The sequence below is a fragment of the Haliotis rubra genome, unplaced genomic scaffold, assembly GCF_003918875.1.
Source record: "Haliotis rubra isolate DU_JTF1 unplaced genomic scaffold, ASM391887v1 Scf200, whole genome shotgun sequence".
In the NCBI taxonomy this organism is placed as follows: domain Eukaryota; kingdom Metazoa; phylum Mollusca; class Gastropoda; order Lepetellida; family Haliotidae; genus Haliotis; species Haliotis rubra.
In genome coordinates, this window is record NW_025766004.1 from 960,504 (window position 1) to 976,673 (window position 16,170).

At 42.7% G+C, this 16,170-nt stretch overlaps 1 protein-coding gene across 7 annotated transcripts in view; it reads right to left on the minus strand.

Annotated features, from left to right (window-relative positions):
* LOC124275648 (matrix metallopeptidase-21-like) overlaps nt 1–16,170 on the minus strand; it is a 144,800-nt gene that overhangs the window by 32,122 nt on the left and 96,508 nt on the right. The window contains exon 1 of one of the 7 annotated variants that reach the window (XM_046711253.1): nt 9,603–9,865. The exons of 4 other annotated variants lie outside the window; for them this stretch is intronic. The gene's annotated coding sequence lies outside the window, so the exon portion shown is untranslated. Of the gene's footprint in view, nt 1–34; nt 256–1,918; nt 2,137–9,602; nt 9,866–16,170 lie in introns of those variants that run through there. 2 more of the 7 variants (XM_046711260.1, XM_046711255.1) reach the window with 2 other exon arrangements.

The following is a 16,170-nucleotide window of genomic DNA, read 5'->3' on the forward strand; positions in this document are numbered from 1 at the left end:
GGCTACAATACGTTGTGGACCGTATGGCACTTACAGCCCATGGTTCTTAGCATCTGCTGCAGGCGATTCATTCAGCCTTAGTCCGTATTGCTGCTCTGTGGAACTGATGGGGGAACGCTACACGTAAAGTGGAGGGGAGGGATAGGGATGAGGGGTAAGCACGTGGGGCATGTTAGTTAGTCTAGCTTCTGGAAGCTCCTGGCTGTACTGGCCGAGAAAGCCTGGCCGCTGATGGACCCGTATCGGACAGACGGTGTAGATAACGCGGATTCCCGCCACCACTGCCACGTGCAGGCCGCGAGAGCTGCCGATAGACAGTGACTGATGACCCTACGCTCCGGGGGGAGGGGCGGGATGAGGGCGAGGATTGCGGCGGTATCTACTTCGGTTCTGTAGATGTCTCCGCAAGAGTTATACCATGGTGTTCTGAAGTATAGCAACAGGTTGCTTGTCTGTGTTTACGGTTTCTGAATTCCTTGTATATGGCGCTAGAAAATACAAAAATCAAATCCATTTATCACCGCTTTTTACATTTGGATTTTTACATTGCTAAATGTGAGTATTCAGACAAAATTCAACATCATCATCATCATCATCATCATCATTATTACCATCATTTTCAAAGGTACCTAAATTGTAATTAGTCCGACTGTCATTGAAGACACTGTTTGCAATGAAATTGCCCAAATCTATGCAATCTATTTGGTTAGTTTGAACGATTTATCCATCATTCCAACTTTAGTAATTTGTATGACTATGGAACTTGGTCACCTCGTTGCACCTGACAAATAGAATGATAAGCTACATAGTATGTGCTTGGCGGTGGAACGGTTATACAGCAGTGTTCTAGTCGAAACCAATAAAGCCGTCCAAGGCTGTCAACACAACACTACACAAGACACCCTATTGTCGCTGCAGGGAGATCTAAGCGCGTGTTACGGCATAACCCACGTGCTGTTTCTGTCGCTGCCATATGAGTCTGCGCAAATGGAATGGTGTCACGTGGTTCTGTGAGCACCATGTCTGTGTAAAATTTCTGATGTACGGCCGTCGCTCATCACATGGTAAAACATAACACATCCCGCAGAAAATAGATCTCGTAAACGTCACGTGTACTCACGTACATTATCAAAGCTACGCGAGAACCGTGATGAGACGTTATGCTCGTTGAGACGTTAAAGCAGCGCATTGAACATACCTTCAATAGCTTGGTACCCTGACGGAGCTATTTTAGCCGAGAGAGACCCAAGTTATCCCAGTGCACCACCCCAAAATTCTGTGAAAACTCCAAACATGACTGCATTGGGGCACCGTGGAGAGGCGGAACAGAATGTGTTCCCAACGCCCCATTACTGGTCGTAAGAGATGACCGAATGAGGCTTCCCGTGAAGATCCTAGTTAGAAATGATCTTCAGCAACCCATGCTTGTCGTAAGAGGCAACAGACGCATTGGGTGGTCAGGCTCTCTGGCTTAATTGATGCATGTCATTATATCCCAATTTTTCGAAGATCGATGCCCTTGATGTCAGTCACAAGATCGTCTGGTCCAAACTCGACTATTACAGACTACAGCTGTAGTATTGCTGTGTGCGGCGTTAAACAAACAATAAAACGTACACGTGAGAGACATTATGATAACCAAAATGTCGACATGTGTTCTTCCCTCCAGCTGAAGATTGAACAAACGCAGTCATAAGTACCCTTGCTTATTTTACACCACGTAATAGTACTAGTTTTCATAACCATGAAAATATACACAGCCGCATGGCGCCAGCAAACATCCATTTGAGCCGCCTCTGATTGGAAGTGGTACTAACCAAGTCCTGAAAGCGCTAGAATAAGGCCTACATACATCAAAACTTCCTCGTCTCTTGCCAACACCACCCTCTCGGGTATGACCATTATCTTAGACACTGACCTGTATTGAGTTTGTGTTACCTTGGCTGACGCTGGGCATTACAGTAATGAACGATCGGTTCCTCAGTTACATCAGGGACACCCCCTGTCACCGTTTCGACAGCTGTGTACTATATTCAACCGCTGATGTAAACTGCGTCCGTGTATGATAATCATAACATTCAATATGCAAACGACCTGAATTAACATACAAGCTGAATTCGTCTAGCTCACCGTGAAGAGTTGAAAGGAAAATAGATGGGTCGTTTGAGAAGATAATATCATCATTTAAATCTCCATGAGCTCTACAACAGGGTGTATCTGTGTAGGGAGTCAATGTATGCAATTTTATCATTCACCTTGAAGGTAGCTATAAAGAGAAGCGTTGTTCTGGGGCACGATGCATGGACAGAAGAAAGCCATGTGTTGTCCTGGGTACTTTATACTGAATTCAATCTTCTCGCACTTAACAATAGACCTCATTCTTACGATCAGATACAAATCGTAGTGGCAGTAACAATCATTCATAAACGCATCAAAAAACTTAATTTGTACAACGACTAGTTTATATATAAAGCCCACAAGCTCAAACAGAGAGCCTTGTGTTATATAAGGACACAATGGCGTCTAGGGGTGCGTGGTTCACCCCATGTTCCGCGAACGGAGCTTGTGTTGACGGAGATACACGATACGTTTACTATACTCCTGTTGGTGGTCTACCCCGGGCGTGCAGTGACGGCACACACACAACCAAAGACCCTCGTCCCGGGGGCTCTGCAACCTTTGCCTGTCCCAATCTGACTGTATTGAAAGCCACGCGGTGGAAACATTTTATGAGTGGTTCCAACAATACACCAGATGTGCTCCATTGACAATTACAGTTTCATTCATGTTTCCAGTATCAGCGGGAGCGAATTATTACATATAACGAAAGGTTTAGTTGGCATAGAATCGCATTTAGGCTTAGTATTAATGGTACTTTTAATGTATCAGTTGAACCTTTGTTATCATACCAAGGTCATGAGAAAAAACGAATCTGATGATTGGTGAGTGAGTCAGGTTTCACGCAGCCATGAACAGTGTTTCACCTATATCGGGCGTCAGCTTGATGCGGGGGGGTATGAGTGAGTGAGTTAGGTTTAACGATGCTAAGATCAGTATTTCACCTATATCGGGCGTCAGCTTGATGCGGGGTGTATGAGTGAGTGGGTTAGTAACACTGGTAGGATCAGTATTTCAACTATATCGGGCGTAGGTTTAACACATGTAGGTTTAACACTGGTAGGATCAGTATTTCACCTATATCGGGCGTCAGCTTGATGCGGGGTGTATGAGTGAGTGGGTTAGGTTTAACACTGGTAGGATCAGTATTTCACCTATATCGGGCGTCAGCTTGATGCGGGGTGTATGAGTGAGTGAGGTTTAAAACTGGTAAGATCACGTATTTCACCTATATCGGGCGTCAGCTTGATGCGGGGTGTATGAGTGAGTGGGTTAGGTTTAACGATGCTATGATCAGTATTTCACCTATATCGGGCGTCAGCTTGATGCGGGGTGTATGAGTGAGTGAGTTAGGTTTAACACATGTAGGATGAGTATTTCACCTATATCGGGCGTCAGCTTGATGTTGGGGGTATGAGTGAGTGGGTTACTGGGTTTAACGATGAGTGGGTTAGGGTTTCACACTGCAAAGATCAGTATTTCACCTATATCGGGCGTCAGCTTGATGCTGGGGGTATGAGTGAGTGGGTTAGGTTTAACGATGCTAAGATCCGTATTTCACCTATATCGGGCGTCAGCTTGATGCGGGGGTATGAGTGAGTGGGTTAGGTTTAACGCTGCTAAGATCCGTATTTCACCTATATCGGGCGTCAGCTTGATGCGGGGTGTAGTGTATGAGTGAGTGGGTTAGGTTTAACGATGCTAAGATCAGTATTTCACCTATATCGGGCGTCAGCTTGATGCGGGGTGTATGAGTGAGTGAGTTAGGTTTAACGATGCTAAGATCCGTATTTCACCTATATCGGGCGTCAGCTTGATGCGGGGTGTATGAGTGAGTGAGTTAGGTTTAACGATGCTAAGATCAGTATTTCACCTATATCGGGCGTCAGCTTGATGCGGGGTGTATGAGTGAGTGGGTTAGGTTTAACGCTGGTGGGATCAGTATTTCACCTATATCGGGCGTCAGCTTGATGCGGGGGGTATGAGTGAGTGGGTTAGGTTTAACGATACTATGATCAGTATTTCACCTATATCGGGCGTCAGCTTGAAGCGGGAGGAGAGTGAGCCATGTTTTATACCGCAATGAAACGTTTCTCAGCTATATATATCTGAGAACTAACTTGCAATGAGAGGGAACAAAGTAGTTACCATTCACATATACGACTATCACTTTGCAAAACGGGATTCGAGCTGGTAAGGAACACTTAATAGCCAATACATGCTCGAGTGAGTGATTGTGTGACTGAAGAGTACGCCTCAGTCAGTACACTCAGGTCTGCTAACCTGTTCGAGCTAAACATGTGGCTGATGGTATGAGCACAGCAACGAGTACGACGGTTCCAGGACAAAACTGCTACCTTTACCATTGTGCCCACCCGATCAGCTTCAGCTACCAGGATCCGCTTGCTAGTTTGAATAACCAAGACTACCAATATTGTTGCATCAGCGCTATGAGTTGATACGTTGATTTAACTTACGAGGTTCTATGCTTAAAATGAAATGGTCTCATTCGCTACTTACACCACATTAAAGTCAATGCCGTGACTGCATACTGCTTAAAGCGGCGTTTTACCACAACATACACACTCACCCCTACTTCAACACTGTAGGTAAGTGGTATATAACGATATAGTTGCCTCTGCCTCAAAATGCGTTACGACACAGCTAGCTCTCTCAGGGAGGTATACAGGACCACGTGGGTAACCCGGCCTGACCCCACAGCTCCAAATAGATGGCACAAAGCCGTGGTACAGCGCATAGAAAAGGCTTCACAAGTGAGATGATGTAATACCTTCACATGTATGTAAATAAATCATGATTCCTTGGAACTAATTATACACGGGAGGTAAATCTTACACGTCTACACACTGAGGTGTTTGTCATGAGAAAACATCTGATCATTGCAGCCTCAAGTGAGTGACGTGAATTGCTATGATGTCATCATCATCATCATCATTTCCAAAATGATATTTGCATAAATTATTAGCATAAATAATATTGCCGCTGTCAACTGCATGAAGACGGATTATTATCATTGTCTTTATCAATGCTACCATCATCATCATCACCATTCAAAAGGAGTTTTCTAAGATATTCAGCTACTTCAGCTTTTTAACTGATTCTAGTTTAGGAGTGTTATGTTGAGTTACACAATTGTACAATAGAGCTCTCGTACTTCTGTCCCCTTTCTGATTCTAGTTTCGAGAATGACTGACTGACTGACTGAGTTTGGTTTTACGCCGCTTTTAGCAATATTCCAGCAATATCACGGCGGGGAACACCAGAAATGGGCTTCACTCATTGTACCCATGTGGGGATTCGAACCCGGGTCTTCGGCATGACCAACTAACGCTTTAGTTTCGAGAATGACATAATTGTACACATGTATAGGCTCACGTACGTCAGTCTTCTTCTTGTGTCGGAGTGCTGGTTGAGCACCATGACTGTTCAGTGTTTCAGGGAGTGCGAGAGGTCCGTGTAACCCGAGGAAAGTGAACCACCACCCCTCAGATACTGTCAACGAGGGGTTGGTTTGACTGCGAGGGGGAGGTGGAATGAGAGAATGAGAGTGGACGCGGGGAATAGACAACGTCGCATATCACGCGGACAAGAGGTGAGGTGAATTTAGTTTAACGTTGTGTTCACGTATCACGTATAGTACGTGCATAAACATGCTTATACCAGTGCTGAATTACGAGTGTTTCTTTTCGCTAGTCCACCCAGATACCACGCCAAAGTGGATAACCAACGCTGACATTTCCGACACACCGGCAGGCCCTGCCGACTCTGCCCAAACTAGCGTAGCGTACGATTAGAGTAGCTTCCCTTTGCTAAAGGGACGTAACTCTAGTGGGAGGAGCGATGTATTGCCGCGAAAGGCAAATAGAAGCAATATGAGGGCACCTAGCTGCAATTTTGCCTATATAATAATAAGTCATCTTCTATAGCGCACAGTATCCAAACACCAAGTGATTGCTCGCGGCTCTTGATCAGAATCTGATTATTATTACCCCGGATAACCCAAGCTGCCTGTTAGGCGCTGGAAGGTTATAGTCACATGACTTTATCAAACCGGGTATCCATTTTTTGCTGGTCAATCTCTGAGAACAGGTTTCATTTCTAACTATGACTATTGTTCATTTTGTCACTTTCTGATTGGCACATCACTGACCTTCTGACATATTTATGCGCACATGTAATGTAATCTAATCTTAGGGACCGTTCATAATTTATGGCTAGGGGGTGATGGTGATTCTTATGGAGAAGCATGTACAAAGTGAATGACCCCCCCCACCCACGTGTCATTTTTAAAATCAATGACCACCCCCCAATACATATGTACAAAACTGAACAAAATGGGTAAAACCCCACCCATCCTCTTTAACTTATCACCACCATAAATCATGAACGGTCCCTTGCAATGTTCAGTTAATGTTTGTGACGGATATGGACAGAATCTAAACATAACATATGAAATGCGTTATCACGCCTCCGGTTTTGGAGTAGTAAATAACCCGTAATAGACATAAACACATTACTCCGCTATAGTCCGCTAAGAAAACAACGTAAATTCTTAATTCAGGAAATTTACCACTACGAAACACTAGCGTAATAACATCTACTTACGTATGCAAGGGACTTGAATGATATATTAGGCCGTAATGGATCGGTTACTATGAACAACAACTGTTATAAGAAGAAAAAGTTGTCCTTTTCACAAGTCATGTTAAGCCTTTATTTCGAAATAAAATATTCCTATATGTACATTTAGAAAATAAGTAAATGTAGTCTATGTAAACAATCTCAGCAGTTTTTGTTATTTAGTCAACTTTAGCCTCGTTTTGTGAACGTCCTTCTACGTATTTGTAGCAAGATATCTCCTTCAAATTACTCAATGACCGAATACAGAAACCGAGAATTATAGCCCCTCCTTTGTCTTCACCACCCGAATATACTGAAACTGTCTCAATGACCCATTAAAACATAAACTGTAAACAAGCTTGTTTTGTAGAACAGCTGTGACATTTGTGGCCTTGTTCGTGAAAGGAATTAGCCCAAGCTCCTTAATGTACATGTAAAGATCAAGGTCACTACCGAGACGTATTTGAATTTGGTTATATATAAGCAACCGTCGGTGTAAAATGGTAGGTGAGTCTGGGTAAACACCGTTTTGATAAGTATTCAATTTACATCACAGCGTGTCTGCTTCGTGTGGGAGGAAAGCTCGAAGTAATACAAGTCTGGGATGTTTACTGTGATACCCACGGTAAAGGCATGGTGCTGGCAACCCAAGGAACATAACTTGGGTGCCGTTGTACAAAACAACAAAGTGCTAAGACTACATTAAGTCTATGTTAAAGGTATGGGAGTTACAGTCCTTATCGCTAAGATAGCTTTGTACAACGGCGCCCTGGACGAACCATCAACAACCACACGGTACTGACGTGGACAAAATATACAACTATGACTGTGTACAGCGAATCGCGGCGCCTCTTTCGAAATGGGCCATCCCCGTAGTATAGTAGTGATCAAACAACATGCGAGCAATGAATATCTACACCCGGATATCACAGCACCCGATCCTCGTATTTCAAAAGTTTTTCGAGATACATCCTGTTTGTTCCCAATTAATTCAAAGTCACCCCGCTGGTGAATACATGAGTGACGCAACAGGACCCCAAGGGAAGACATTTAGTAAGCTATTCCTTAATAGTATAGTAACGCCACGTAAAACCGTATTTTTGGTTATATTACGTCGTGGAACCAGCGTAGGGCTCTGGAAATATAATCAGAGTGAATCTGGCATATCCCTAATACTGTCATTTATTCCTCTGTGGGGAATCGAACCCAGGCCTTCAGCGTGACGAGCGAACGCTATAACCACTGGGCTACCCCACCGCCTCTTAATGTCAGTCTAACGGGGTACGGCCACGAGCAATCAGCCCAATCACGAACCAGGTCATAACGTTTCAACAATTCCAAATGTGGGGTACTGGGTACCAATTCTGAACGAGGTTCCTCTTGTACAGTACATTAAGGAAGGGGGAGGAGTGAGTGAGTTGGGTGTTACGCTGCTGTTAGCAATATTCCATCAATATCGCGGCGGGTGGCACCAAAAATTGGCTTCACACATTGTACCCATGTGAGAAATCGAACCCGGGCCTTCTGCGTGACGAACGAACGCTCTAACCACAAGGCTACCTCACCGCCCCGGGAAGGGAGGATGTGACCTAATGTATGCAGGCGACACCGACAAGACATCACTTTTGTCACAACACGCGACCTGTCAAAAGCAGCGGTAGGAAGAATTTTTCTTCGAGAATTACAATATATTATCCTACACAGGAAGGACTATCTCAGACGCCAGGATGAGTCAAATATGACCTCATCCCACGTGATATACAGAAATGTCCCACCAACGCAAGGTCGTCCCTCAGTTGGTGATATATCGCTGCACCAAAGCCTGTCTAAACCCAAGAGAGATTACGTAGGATCTCAGCTTTACCAGGAAATGCCATATGACAGGCGCTATGCAGCAACGCCGTGAATCATGCAACTAAACATGGCCGGCGTTGACAGAATCTAAGATAGCGACAACTGTCGATAGAGCTGCTACTCACACAAATACCATATTCCAAATGAATATTTCACAGAGACAGACGCTCCCATCTGCAAGCAGGCATTGTTGAGTGCCAACTCATAAAACATTTACCATCAGATAAGTTTGTTTGTTTCCTGTTAAACGCCACACTCAGCAATTCTCCAGATATATGACTGTAAATATTAGAATCTGGACCAGACAATCGAATCACGGGTGTCAAAAGCATCGATTTGCAAATGTAGTACGATTAAATGTATCAAACAGGATATTGAGCGGGACCACAATATCCCTCCATGGCTTCTTACAAACTTGGGTTGCTGAAGACCGATTCTCTGCCGAATCTTCACGGGTATTATATACGTGGTACTGGATGTCCAAATTTGCATTATTATTACACTGGGTCGGAAGTCAAAACATACAAAAAACTGTAACTGTAAATGTAACACTGAAACTATCCGAAAAAACTAAAATAAAATAAAAAAAGGGAAATGTAAAAATTTCTTCAAGAAATATGGATTACTTTGGGAATCTATACAAAAGCGGTCAACAGTCTGCATTCTGTCATGATACATACATACATACGACCTACCATAGCTTCGAATGTAACGTAACGATGCTAAAATTAGCCGTCCAATAAAATTACAGATATGAGCGAGAGCAATTGTGTGCGAAGATACTGATAGGGTAGTTAAACGAATGCAACTATGGAAACGCGATAATCGAAGATGGACAACATATAAATGGGGACTAAACGCTGTATAGAACAGTAAGTATTTCAATAATATCACAGCGTATATAAAAGTGGGATATGCGCTCGACATTTACCATTGTGACGGCACTTACGAACTCTGGAAAAGTGGGAAAATATTACTGCTGACATTACCTTTAAGCTTGGTGCTTTAGCAGACTATAGTTGACGCTTGTTGTTAAAAGTGCACGGGGGAAGACGCATGAAAAGGAACGTCTTCTGTCGATGTAAACAACACATAAAGAACTTTTATCCAATACAGGTCTAAGTACGAAGAAGTCAACAGAATTCAGGTCGGCAATCTGATTGCAGAGGTGACAAAGTGGCAACTGACACGGCCGTGTTCACATGGGGTAGGCACGACGACAAACACAAGCCACGTGGAACATCCATGACAGGTGTAGGGGTCGTTAAGAAAGGACGTGTTGTGACATTCTTATAACGAACCACACTATATACCTAAACAGGAGCAGGATACGGGAGTTCCCAGGTGTGGGTCTTTCATCGGCGGAGATTTAGACACAGGGATAGGCTGTGTATACAAAACACTGAAATCAACGTATGTAATCTCCATCATAGTTACATTCAAGGACTGTAGTCACGCTGGTTCGTCTCCTGCTTGCTAATCGTACATCAGAATACCACATAAGGTGTTCGTGGTGAACGTCTTAAATTTCCTAATAAATCATCCTGAGTCGAGAAGGTGATAAAGCGTGCTTCCATAATTAATCTTAATCAGACCAGGGTCGGAGTACCTGTTTATACCACCGTATACTTGGAGATGTAGATTTGCAATGACAGAATACAGACTGTGATTCAGAGACACAGGGAAGACCCAGTCAAACAGAGCTGTATACAATCATATCATCATATATAAATATAAATTGAAGTGGCACAGAAAAAAAGACTAGGCATTGTATACGTGAACATAGATTAAATCTTTTTGTAACAAAACCGGTGTGTTGTGATACAGCTACGCCACGGCCAAATAGGGACGTCTTAAGGATGTTTCGTTAAATCAAGGTCGCAAAAGGACACTTTGATAAAAACGGTTCCTTCTTTAACTACTGACTGAGTTTAGTTTTACGCCGCTTATAGCAATATTCCAGCAATATCACGGCGGGGGACACCAGAAATAGGCTTAACACATTGTGCCCATGTGGGGAATCGAACCCGGGTCTTCGGCGTGACGAGCCAACGCTTTAACCACTTGGCTACCCCACCGCCCCTCTTTCAACTACAAGGACTATTACGATATTATAAATATATGAAACTATTATATAATGACATTCGTAACGCCATTCGTGAAAGATAATGTTTGCTCCATATCAATTTTGTATTGAAACATGGTTCGATTCCACACACGAGTACAAGGAGCAAACCGTGAAGATCCGGGTTAGATCGAATTGGTCTTCAGCAACCCATGCTTGTCGTAAGAGGCGACTAACGGCATTGAGTGGTCAGGCTCACTGACTTGGTTGACACATATCATCGTATCCCAATTGCGTAGATCGATGCTCATGATGTCAATCACTAGACTGTTTGGACCGGACTCGAGTATTTACAGACCGTCGCCATTTTTATATCGTTCCGGTACATTGTGCCAGCTCTCAGCCCAGCGTGACAACGTGGAGGCTGACAACAAGCCAAGGGTGATAATCGGGACGATCAGCTGATCCGGGGACACCAAGTGTGTTTTGAATCATACCAGGGCCCTTGAGATGATGACAATCGGTATGGCCAAGAGCAAAGAGTGGTCTTACTGCTATCCCTATACGTCTATATATCTTTGTGTAGAAGGAATGCGCTTTAGAGACGACAACACGATAAGGACCGCTCACGAAACGGTAGAATTGCCAAGGTTCAAAGTTTACGAAAACATTCCTTTCCAATTTATGAAAACAGGGAGAATTGCATGAGTGAAAACAAAAAACGCTTCCTTTTTCAATACAATTATGTTTTGCACTTACAACAATAAGTTCAAAAGCGGATCTTAAATATGTGAAAAAATGAACTATGATCAACAATCTCCGAATGTGAAATGTAATGTTCGCCGTGTATTCACATCTTAGAGTTTCGGAATAAAAGTTTGAGTTTGTTTTAAACATATTTTATTCACAGAGAAAAGGATTAGGAACAAGTTCTCCAACTTGACAGATAGTGGACAAGAAAGTAGTATAAGAAAAAGAGATAGAGCTTATACAGAATAATATCAATATGCTATATAATGAACGATTGCACTAACTTGAATACATTTGTATTTTAAGTTGGGGTCAGAACAGTAAAATTCTACCAAAATGCATTGATCGGAATTATTTTAATGCTATCGCTTAGCAGTTTTCTTTAGATATAGACAAATTAACATGTTTGGACAACTGACCATAAACGAACATACGTCCACCGCAGTCATCACTACACTGAACAAATACACGGTACCTTGGGAATAGGGATGCATAATTCTGTATACTTGTAAATACTATCAGTAAATTTCTGCAACACTCCCACGGAAGAGCTCGAACGGAAGAGCTCGAGCAAGAATACATAAGATTGCATCAGCATACATTGATCGGAACCGTTTTAATGTTATTATTTCCTAGGATAAAGACAAATTATCATATGTTTTGATAACTGTGACCATGAGCGTACACATACCTTTCCAGCTGCACAATCTACATATGAGTCTTCATCTCTTGAAAGCAGAATAATTTTCATTGGCTTTGTGCAGTAACATCCGATGTTTAGACTAAGACAACGCTTATATCGAATGTCCATATAATGAATGTTTCGCGTGTTCGTTGCCAGCAGAGACTGAACGCACCCAAGGCGGGTCTGTGTGCGTAACACGACTCGAGAGTACCCAGTTTATCTACTGCCCTGATAACGTCCCTAGTAATTACAGTCAACGTCATTTGGGGCCGAGTTGTACTAAACGTTTATGCAAATATAAATCAATCGAACTGTGGGCTGGTAACGTGATGTGTAAACAAAAACAACGTTTCGTCAATATATAATAATAAATGTCATGGTATTGTTAATGCACCGCACAAGACTAAAATTAGTTCCTCTTCGGACCTAATGCTAGTTTTTATTATCCTGAATGAATGTTTGAAAAAACCAAAACACAAGTCATGTAACCGGTAATGTAACACGAGCACTGCAACAACCTCTTTATACAGAATCCACGAGAACAAGAACAACAACACACTGTGAAATTTGAATTAGTAACCTGTTCACGAAGCCGTCGACCCATATTTTGTTTAAATCCGACTTCACATCTTTTTTATTGCCACAGACGTATCAATGTTCAGACCAAAAAGTGCACATTGTTTCACACAATTAAATTCATAACACATTTTTAAAAATAATTAAACTACTTTTTTCTTATTACGCTTTGTGTATGATCAAGGAGCGATCATTTAGAACTTACATATAATTGATAAACATTATATCCTCTCTGATTATTGCACGCTATAGAAACTTATATCATGTAGATGTTTAGCAAGATATTTTCTATATTAGATGTAATTTAGATATGCCGTTACCTAAGTTATATGTTAGATATTTATTGAGTTTTCAGCTAACTAAATAGAAATGTACGTCATGCCTCTCTCTATCAAATGATCACAGCTGTCATAACGCTTTCCCACCCCACCCAATTCCACCCCACCTCACCCATCCTCACCACAGTGCCACCTGTGGCTACACTGACTATATAAACACACCCCAGTATCACAGGTAGATATACCCGTGAGGTCCCCACACATCCGCACCCCACCCTCACCGTCGGCGTAGTTGCATCTCACAGCATCAGCATCGTTAAAGTACTAAGCCGTCGCATCTGTACCCTCCCATGTGGGTCCCCCAACCCCCAAGGGACGTCTGCATTGGCAGAGACACATCAACTTTCAAGTAGGGGGGATTCTAGCGTATGTCGACTGTATATTTCGTCATAAGGATTCCTTTGTGTAGTCCCTCGAGGCCATTCTAAGGCCGGCGAACCGGCGTGGTGAGAGTAGGTATAAAATCAGATACAGGAATCTAATTATACGGCATTTGTAACCAAAATATATGGAAATCGTGTTAACAGACATTGCCTGAACCAATGATACGTTCTTCATGTCCCCAGGGTGTTAGAGTCGTGGATTAGGTATGTAGTTTGTATATTGTTGTAGTGTTGGTGTGTTGAATGTCTGGGTCCCATCATACAGATTGTTAAAAAAACGGAAGGGGGTCGGGCGGGATTGATGGTAGCATTCAAATCCAGTATCCCTCGTACCATCGGCTCATCACCATCGTCTTCTCTGATCCCACCGGTATGAACTGGGAAATGAGGTTGTTTATGAAAAGATGTACTTCTAATTTGGAAACTTGTATTTTTCTGTTGAACTTTGAATCAAATAAAATTCATTGTGACAGTGATTTTTGTCGCATCAGCAATTTTGAAATTCTCGATGGCCGTAGAATTTCAGGGTGAAATTTATTCCCGGGAACAAGAATGAGCATTTGAATCGGGTTTCGAGATGTAATGTTCGGAAAAAACGAAAAAGAATCTCACACCAATATTGGGAATCAAAACATAAGAACTTTTAGCATTAGTGGTATAATATATAATTCGGTTTGGAAAGTGGAATATATAAGTGATGGATGTGTCGAGTGTGCACTATCGGCAAGGTGGCTCCAGAATGCAACAAAGAGTGTTCGACACGATGAGAAGTTTATCGTTCATAAACAATTTTGCCAAGCAAACATTTGTACCACATAAGATCGGGTTCGCCATTGACTCATTGTATTGATAAGGATAGTATTTTTCGCCATTATATAGACAGTGACAAGTAGAAGCTATCAGTGACAAGTAGTAGCTTGATACAAACACGGGGCGGTGGGGTAGCCTAGTGGTTAAAGCGTTGGCTCGTCACGCCGAAGACCCGGGTTCGAATCCCCACATGGGTACAATGTGTGAAGCCCATTTCTGGTGTCCCCCGCCGTGATGTTGCTGGAATATTGCTAAAAGCGGCGTAAAACCAAACTCAGTCAGTCAGTGATACAAACACAAACCCAGGTCAGTCCAATGTAATCTATATCAACGAGAACATTGCTTCCAACAGAAGATCATTTGTTTCAAATATTTCTTTCCGGTTTTGAAACGACGTACCCCCCTCACCCTAAACTCACGTTCCCTTCCCGTGACGTGCTTGCACTTGCCGTCATTGGGAACTATTTATTTAAAATCTGAAACAATTCTCCCCAAGTCATGTTTCTAAAAGCCTGTCGCTGTAGCTAGGCAGTCATTCCTTGTTCCTCGCCATCCGTTCAAGCATTCGACTCCAAAACCAAATGAATAACAACGACGTTGATATAGAGTTATGCAACTTGCGATCCCGCCCTTCCCCATCACATCCATCTACTACATCAACGTCCTCATCACCAACTACCTTTAATAACCCCGCATCCCACACCTCCGTTAACTCCTCCTCCACAAACTCCAGCTCTTCCTTCCTTCTCCCCACCCGTAATTCCACACAACGCTACCCGGATTACCCACTCACAGTCCTAATCCACACGTCTCCTGCTCACAACACTACAGCTCTTCCTTTCTTCCCCCCTGTCAGTCGACAACAAGCAGATTAGCATCCACGCACATCTGTAAAGATGCGGTAATAGGAACCACTGTCGCTAGCTGAAGACAGATGTCAGAGAGTAAAGCCAAATAAATAAACCCCGATTCAGTAATATTGTTATTCTTTGCCTGTTTCCCGCGGCCCAATTCACAGAGTTTAAAGGAACTATTTTTCGTTAATTTGATACTCAATTGACGTCACAAGTCTTTCAGTGTGTCATTTGGCGGTGACAAACTTTTCCCTGTTATTGTCCGACCCTGCATCCGCATTGTTTCGCTCTCAAGACAGAATGAATCATTCAAAGAATTACACAAGACTGTGAAACTTTTCCCACCGTATCAAGGAATGGTGCCGTTCTACGCAATGTCAAAGAAACCACTGGCAAACCAGATGTGATGGAAGTTCACGTTACGTTAACGCCAAGCATTTATAGCCGCTCTTTGTATGTGAACCACGTGTACTTTAACATTGTGTCAACAGAAAGTACCAATGAAATTACAAAGATACAAAGAAATCATCTTCATGAAATATAATCAAATAAAACGAGAGGATGATACTATTATTAAAATTCATACAAATACGACCTCGATCCAAGCATACGTGCATGCGATTTACATAGATATATAAAGTCATATTTTCCATTAAATATTTAGAGAATAAGATATGTGAGAATACATGAAATGAATAGACTTCCATTACTTCCTGCTACATGATAAATGACCAGTGTGTGACCATGTGTAGTCCACCCAGTCACCCGATGACCGACTTTGGGCATAATAGACGTAATACACTCTATGCCCAGCCACACACTAAGCAATATCACTAATATCTCCCACCGATATCTCCTGTACATTGTCCGTGGCCGAAACCCGAGACAATGAAAACCATCTGACCTTGTACCTCCCAGCCTACCAATCTACAGTGCAATGAGGTGCTCAACAGGTAGTCGGCTGGCGTCGAGGTAAAAATGAATCAGATAGACATGCGTTCACGTAGTGTAAAAACGCGTCTGAGGAAGCAGTGTATGTCTGAAGGCAGATTAACCCTTGCTTCCCCCTATGATATATTGTCATTTTACCTGTGCT